The sequence below is a fragment of the Lactuca serriola genome, chromosome 4 (genome assembly GCF_051521515.1).
Source record: "Lactuca serriola cultivar US96UC23 chromosome 4, Lser_US96UC23_V15, whole genome shotgun sequence".
Classification (NCBI taxonomy): Eukaryota; Viridiplantae; Streptophyta; class Magnoliopsida; order Asterales; family Asteraceae; genus Lactuca; species Lactuca serriola.
In genome coordinates this window covers 347,254,796-347,263,371 of record NC_136411.1, presented here as the reverse complement: position 1 = coordinate 347,263,371, position 8,576 = coordinate 347,254,796, and the positions used below count along the sequence as shown (strand labels likewise).

Sequence of the window (8,576 nt, the reverse complement as noted above, 5' to 3'; positions counted from 1 at the left end):
GAGAACGTGTATTGTGACCATAATTGCCTTTATACAACAAATCTTACGTAGTATATTTACATTCATAATTAGTTATGTGTTTAATTATGTGTGAACATACATGGTTTGACATGAATTAGTTAATTATTGGTAAGTTAGAACTAAATTACTAATATAACTAAAAACCAACTTAATAATCCGTAATCATTAGCTAGCCACAAGGAAGAAGTGGATTCAAACTAAAACAAGAGTGTGTTTTTACTTATTAAATTTGATTTAAGTTCATCTGATCTTGTAAAATCAGATAAAACCCTTTTAAACTTGTTAATAATTAGGTTAATTTAATAGTAAGTAAATTAATTAGAAACACCGTTCCCTGTGATCGACACCCGACTTACCCAAACTATATTGTAATCTGACAAGGTACACTGCCTATAAGTGCATAGATAGTTAAGTTTGTTAGGTTATAAATATTAAAATTACTTAGTACTTTTGTGCACATCAAGTTTTTGGCGCCGTTGCCGAGGAACGTCTTAGTTTTTCTTAGTTTTTACCTTATTTATTTGCATTAAATTAATCGATCCTTCTTGTGGAGCAAAAACCACAAAAAGTTAATTTTTCAGCAAAATAAATTTTTTTCTGTCAGTCACAGAGTCCACGACGTGGCGATATATCTGCCACGACCTGGACTATTAAAAAACGAAATTTTTAGTTGTTAGTTAGTTTTTCTTATTTTAGTTCAGTTTTACGTTTTTAGTCTAGCAAGTTGCAGGAGTTCATGACCAGAAGCTCAAACACACCCTTTGTGCCACCACTTGAAGATCCCGAGTCCGCAATTCACAAGAAAAAGACGCCCTTACAAGAACTGAAGTCACCTTTTTCTAGGAAGTCGGGAAAGAAGATCGGAGAGTCAAGTTCATCCTCGAGGCACAAGAGCAATCTTGAGCAATTGGATCATACGCCCGTCCAAACCGAGTCCGAAAGCGATACCGAGCCGAAATTTGAAGAGCACACAAGCGAACCCGAGAACGAGCCAAGGAACGAGATGGCAACAATTGAAGAGATGTCCATGGGAGCTTACAAGAAGCGGATCCGAGAAGATGTGGGTCCCGATTTTGTCCAACCCGCAATACCTGCCACTGCCACATTCGAGTTGAAGGGGCACATATTGACTGCACTGAAGGACATCCCATTCTTTGGGAAAGATCATGAGGATGCTTTTAAGCATCTAGATGAAGTCAACGACATTGCGGATTACTTTAATGTCCCAAATGTCAACAAAACACAGTCTTGCTTAGAATGCTTCCCATCACTTTCAAAGGAGCTGCTAAGGAGTGGTTAAAAGCACTCCCACTGGGTACAATTACCACTTGGGCTCAAATGCGTGAGCAATTCCTAGACCAGTTTTGCCTGCCATCCAAGATAGCCAAACTCAAGAAGGCAATAGCCAACTTTTAGCAACAGTCGGGGGCGTCATTATACGAAGCATGGGAGCGGTACAAGGGCTTGCTCAGAAATTGCCCTCAGCATGACCTAAATGTGCAGCAAGATATGTCAATCTTTTATGATGGGGTCAACGTTATGACAAGACAACTCCTTGATTCTCAAGGACCTTTAACAAAGAAAAATCCAAGGGAGGTCAAGGAGCTAATTGAAGAATTCGTGAAGCACTCTCGTGAATACCACAACCCTAGGCAAGATGGAATCAAAGGCGGTGGAGGAGCCCAAACTGAAGAAATAGCAGTTGTCATGGCCATGCTGAATAATATGGATCGAAGAATAACTCAAATGGACCAGTCGATACATGTCATAAGAGTGGGTTGCGAGAGATATAGTGGTCCACACTTGACCAAGGACTGCAATGTGGATGACTTTGGGAACAAAAAAGCTCAAGTGTGCTACTCTAGTGGGGATGAGTTTGATGAGGACTGGAGGAAACCGAAGAAGGAGTGGTTGCCATATGAAGAGTATAAGAAGAAAAAAGAAGAGAAGTATAGGCAGACAGGTCGAGGCTTTTATCAGAAGGAGCAGCCACCAGCCGAGAAGAAACCCAACCTAGAGACCATTTTGATGAAATTTATGGAAGCTTCGGAAAAGAGACACGATGCCACTGATTCTGCTATTATGGAAAAACAAACTCTGATAATGAATCAGCAAGCCTCCATCCATAACCTTGAAGAACAATTTGGTCAACTAGCCACTCTAGTTCAAGAATAATTGTCCCCGAAGAATCCCAAAGTAAAGGCCCAATCTCATGTAATGGTCATCGATACTGAAGAAGATGCAATCTCTAATTTCCTGGAGGCATTGGAAGAAGAACCACAACAGCCCGATCCAAAACCCAAAAAGTCAAAGTTCAAAAGTGGAAAAGTTGTTGAAACAGCTTCGCCACGACGTGGCGCATGCCTGATCAAAAATTCTTTGAACCTGTTCAAGCTTATCAGCCACCTTTGCCATTTCCAACCTGAGCTACACTTAGTCTGCTGGAGAAGGAGCATATAGAGTTTGCAAAGCATGTGAAGGGGATCCCGATTAATACTCCCTTTGTCGAGTCCTTATCCAGAACTCCCGAGAATCAGAAATTACTGCAAGATTTCATAGACACTCGAAGGCAATTAAAGAAGCAGTCAAAAGTGGTTCTAAGTGAACAAACCTCAAAAGCCGTGTTGAGAGAGACACCAGAAAAGATGGGGGAACCTGGACGCCTCACTCTTCCGTGAAAATTTGGAAATAAAATGAAGGTTAATGCTTTAGCCGATTCTGTGGCTAGCATTAATTTGATGCCTTTTTCATTTTATAAAAAATTGGAGATCCAGTAGATGAAGGCTACAAAATTGAAGATTCACATGGCGAATCGTTCAGTGACACAACCCCGAGGCATCGTGGAGGATATTTTGGTGAAAATTGGAAAATTTTGTTTTTCCAATAGACTTTGTAGTTTTGGATATGAAGGAAGATCCCGATGTTCCAATAATCCTTGGTCGTCCATTGCTTAACACTGTTGGAGCTCTGGCTGATATTCGCGAGTCTAAGCTCACTTGGAGGTTTGGAGATGAACAAGAAGTTTTTGGAATACAAGATGACTTCCAAAAGGATCAGGTTCAAGAAGAAGTGTTCACAATTAATGAAGATAATGGACTAGAAGAACTGGAAAAGCTTATGGAAGAAGAGATCAAGGCAGTTCATCAAGTCAAAAGAACAAAACCAAGGGCATCTGTTCCATATTTGATTGAAGTCATAGCTTACAAGATTCCACCTTCTTGGGTGAGCAAAGAGGATGAGGAGATGAAAAGTGATGAAGAGAATGTCACTTCAAGTGTGACAAAGCCGGTGGTGAAAGAGGAGGAGGATGTTATGAAGTGCAAGGAACAAACCAAGGGCACAAAATGCAAGCTTGAAGAAGAGGGAAAAGCTAAAAAGGAGAATTCAAAGAAGGCATATAAAAGGCGAGTTCAACCTTACAAGAGGCGATTCAAGGAAAAAAGATCTTGGTGGTGGACTCTCCAGAAGATTCAACATAGAAGGCACGGAGTCCAGCTCAAGACTCCAAGAAAAAGAAGCGATTCTCGGGAGGCAACCCGAGCTTGGTTTGCATTTTCTTTTCCTTCTTTTAGCTTTTAATTAGGATAGATATAAACTCATCATCAAATAACTGATACTTAGTAAAGAATTAGCTGTGGGGAATTTTAATTAATAAATGAGATACAAAGTAATTAGTTAAAATGTGAGATTTTATAAAATTTTGCAATCAGGCAGTTTCCACGACGTGGACTGATATAGCCACGTCGTGGTAAAAAATGAAAACACGGGACCAGATGAAAGTTTCAAAGTCCACGACGTGGGCATAGCCAGCCACGACGTGGCCTTTAAAATGTCAGGGGGGGCCATTTCCTTAAAACCCTTTGACCAATAATCCCCATTCCCATTTGATACTGCCGCACGAACGGGAACCAAATACCCCACAACCAATTTCTTAATCTACTTCCAATTTCCTTGCAAGTTCTTGTCAATTAACTCTACTTGGTATGTGTTCTATTCATTAATGTAGTTAGTTCTTACAATTTTAAATTTTTATGGTTAGGGTTTATTTGATTCACGAAATTGGTTGAAACTAGTTGTTGATTCTAAGTTGTATGTCCCTTAAATGTCCATAGGAAGAAACCGGAAGCACTAATTTTGGTAGAAATTGCATACAAAATGACCGATCCATAACTAGGGTCCGATTTCGGTGCATGACGTGGCGAGCCTGGCCACGTCGTGACTTCTAGCAAACAGATTAATATGTTTTAATGTTTTAGATGTTTGCTGCTTTGGTTTGATTGTGTATGCAGAAATGGGACCACGAAGAACTATTCCAAAGGAGGAAAACCCGATTGATGTGGCGAGCATACATCCCTTATATCAGTTTCCTCAAAACATTCCCCGACCATTGTTAACTACTTACGAGAATCGGCTGGGATGGCTGTACAATAGGGAATTTGCGACAACCCCAATTATCGATTGGAGATGGCTTGGTGGTGTGGGAATGGTTGCTGAGTTGGCACACTATTGGTCGAAAACATAAGAAGGGGACCAATTTTCTTTCACTTGTCATGGGTGGAGGAATTTGTTTGCCATCCAAGAACCCGTATACCGGGAATTATCGGTGGAGGTTTTCTCTACTGTATGCTTCAAGGAACGCACCATTGATTTTACCTACAACCGGGTACTTGTGTTTCGTTTGGGTGGTGTTTATAGAGAGTGTAGTCTTCGGGAATTCGCTTGGCGTATGGGGCTTTATACCGAAGTGGAGACTCAATCTCCGTTTTTCACACCGTTCTTGCTTGGATGTGTTCGGGATTTTAATCCCGGTGTTATGGATGTTCAGTTCTGGCGGGGCATTTCTAGCCATGAGTACAACACTCGTTACTCGAGTGAGTCCCAAATTCGGAATCCTGTTTTCCGATTTTTACATCGCCTGATCATTTTTTCAATAAATCACAAGCATCATGGTGATAAATTCCCCATTCAGAATTTGTTTTATTTATGGACTCTTATTACCCTGGGAGTTTGCTGTGATTTACCGTATATGTTGGCGAGGTTCATGGGGAAGATAGCGAACAATTCTAGGCCCGAGAGTCCGATTACGGGTGGGCATTTGGTTACTCGCCTTGCTAGGTCATATCATATTTTGACCCATGACTTTGTGAGGAATCTTACTCGATTCCCGGGCACTGATTTGACCATTCAAGTCTTGGGAGTTATACAGGCTGTAGTCAATGTTGGGGGTCGTTTTGTTATTCTGCCAATAGATGACGAGCAAGAGGAGGCGCAGCCAGGGCAGCAACCACCAGCCAGACCGCGGCGTCGGAATGTGCGAGCTAGAGGTGAGGTCAAGAGAGAGTGTGCTGCTTCACAGTATGTACAGGGAGTTCCCACCGACCCTTTTCAGAGTCGGGTGGGAACTTATTTGGATAATCTCCGAGGGCCTGCCATTTATCATACCCAGCTTACTGAGGGTATTTATTCGCATTTGGGTGTGACCCGACCACCTTCTATGCCTCCACAGTATCCTTATTTTCCGACATGGGAGGAGCTTTGGCGTCCGCAGAATGACGGGGCAGGACCAAGTGGAGCGCAGGACCAAGGAGATGACGATTGATTTTCTTTTTATTTTGTTTTGTTTTAAGTAGGTTTTTTTTATGTTTGAAGCTGGTTTGTAATGTAAAACTTTCTTGAACTATGATGTTACTCTTTTATTTCTTTTGGGTTGTTCCATTTTTCAGATTAGCATTGGAATTCTAAGGAGCATATAAGGTTAACTCTAGAGTCGTGTTTGTCGAGTCAAGGAAGCTTAGAGTCGTGAGTTGGAACCCACAATTCAAGATAAGTGTGGGGTACGTTAGTTAGAGAGAGGTTATAGTTGGGAAGTATATTTACATAGAAGCGTCTTAAACAATTTAGAAATTGGTCAAGTTGCTAGAGTGTATGAAAGAAATAAGGAATTTTCTGCTGATATCCAATTTCCACGACGTGGGAGCCTTACGCCACGTCGTGGCGCTCATGAACTTTGAAGAAACAGAGCAGCCTGTTGTTCACGCTTTTATCTCATATCACGACATGGCCAGATACCTGCCACAACGTGTCTCAGTTTATCCTTGCCCACATTTCTACATACTAACACCCGCTTAGAAGAATTAAAGTTCTGAGTCATGTTCGTGGTTTATTTACATATTCACCCAGTTCTATACCGAGTTTCTATTTTTGGAGGTCCATATTCAAGACACACATTCTCCACACTTTTGGAGATGCTCACGCTACTATCCCAGGGTTGTCTGTTCCTTTTTTCTCCCTTTTCTTTAATTTTGATTTGTTTTTATGAATACAATGAGGGCATTGTATGAAATAAGTGTGGGGTAGGGGTAGAAAAAGTAAATTGCTAGATAATCATAGAATTTGATAGTAAAAAAATTGAAAATTTGGAAATTGAAATTTTTAATAATTGAATCTAGTGATAATAATTTGAATTATAATTGCTAGTGTTATGTGGGATGATCCGATGAAAGTTCAAATGTTTAGTTCAGCCAATACACGTTATAGTGCATTTGTGGCCTCCCTTATTTTAGTGAAATCATGGAACAAAAACATAACCCCTCTTGGTTTGAGGGATGCAATATGTTTAGCAGCCTAAACCTGAAATGTATCCAGGAAAATTATTATCATTAACCGATAAAGGTTGAGGTTGACCGCCTCTGCTTAAGCATGTAGGTTTTGAGTGAAAAAAGTGAGGTACATGTAAAAAAAATAAAAATAATAATAAAAAAATAGAGAATTACGAGTAAAGTTTGAAGAATTTTGGAGCAAATAAAGTGAAGATTAAAAGATCAAAATTCCAAGAAATTCAAAAAGTTGAAGGTACCATAAATCAAATCAAATAAGGTGGTGAATTCAAAGAAATCAAAGATCAAACGTTAAAGAAGTGAAGAATTCCAAAAGAGCTCCATAGTGGTATCAATGATTGTAATTCTAGATTATGTATGCTTAGGTTGCTCAACTAAAAATACCTTGAGGATAAGGAGGTTTTCTACGGATGGGTTCGATGGGTTGCATAAAATGAGCATTGTTCGGAAAAAGTGGGCGAGTGTTTATGAAGATTGTGAGTATTTAAAGTATGGGGGGGTACTTTAGGAAAATTTTAGACACAAATGCATGCATTGAGGTCTTGGCATAATGGCTAAGCTAGAGTCGGATTGTTCTATGTGGTGTTAGTAATTAGAAGTTAAGTTAAAATTTGCTTAAGGGCAAGAAAAGCCTAAGTGTGGGGTATTTTGATATTGCCATATTTATATCTATTTTTAGGCAATATTTAAGTACATTTTTATTAATAAGTTGATAATATGTTTAGAATAATGGTACTTATGACTTTAAATTGTTATTTTCAGTCAATTAAAAAAGGATTTTTGAAGAGAGGGACCAAAAGTGACAATATGGAGAACATGGGAGACTTGAAAGACAAGAAAAGAATAAATCCACGATAGATATTGAATTCACGACGTGGCAAAGTCGGCCATGACGTGGCATGAGTGTTCTAGAAGATAGACATCGCGATGCGGAGGATTCCTTGCACGGTACGGATAGCTTGAAGCCCACGACGTGGTCTGGATAGCCACGACGTGGCGCGGGTTGTTGGAGCTTATTTAAGTTCTCCTGATTATTACGAAAAAGAGAACCTTTTGGCTGAAGGAAAGAGTTCCAGGAAACAATTCAGAGCGAAAGAAGGGTTCTGGAAGAATGTTTTCAACACCAAAAAGAATAAAGGTTTATATTTTAGTTAATTAAGAACATGTCTTTTATTACTTTAAGTTGTGTTGGTTTATTAGTTGCTAGGATGAGCAGCTGAATCTAGCTACTCTTGTTTAGCTAGATGAAGCTTCAAACTTCTGAATAGTTTAATGTTTATGGATTAAGTTTAGTTGGTAAAATTGCTTGTGTTTGATTTGTATAACCTAGCATGCTATTGTTTGCTTCTCTAATTGCTTGATTGCATGTTCTTTGTAGCTTAGTGACTAGTAACTACATGAATTTGTTTACCTAATGATAAAGTGAACATTAAATTGTTAGAGCTAGGATTGACCAATCTTAGTTAGTAATTAGAATAATTAAGCTTAGCTGTGCTAGAGAACGTGTATTGTGACCATAATTGCCTTTATACAACAAATCTTACATAGTAGATTTACATTCATAATTAGTTATGTGTTTAATTATGTGTGAACATACATGGTTTGACATGAATTAGTTAATTATTGGTAAGTTAGAACTAAATTACTAATATAACTAAAAACCAACTTAATAATCCGTAATCATCAGCTAGCCATAAGGAAGAAGTGGATTCAAACTAAAACAAGAATGTGTTTTTACTTATTGAATTTGATTTAAGTTCATCTGATCTTGTAAAATCAGATAAAACCCTTTTAAACTTGTTAATAATTAGGTTAATTTAATAGTAACTAAATTAATTAGAAACACCGTTCCCTGTGATCGACACCTGACTTACCCAAACTATACTGTAATCTAACTAGGTACACTGCCTATAAGTGCATAGATATTTAAGTTTGTTA

At 39.0% G+C, this 8,576-nt stretch overlaps 1 non-coding gene across 1 annotated transcript; it reads right to left on the bottom strand.

Annotated features, from left to right (window-relative positions):
* Nucleotides 1-1,407: 1,407 nt before the first annotated feature.
* Nucleotides 1,408-1,514, bottom strand: LOC145103421 (small nucleolar RNA R71). Its single transcript, XR_013706514.1, has one exon. It is a non-coding gene; the product is annotated as a small nucleolar RNA R71 (small nucleolar RNA).
* Nucleotides 1,515-8,576: the final 7,062 nt, after the last annotated feature.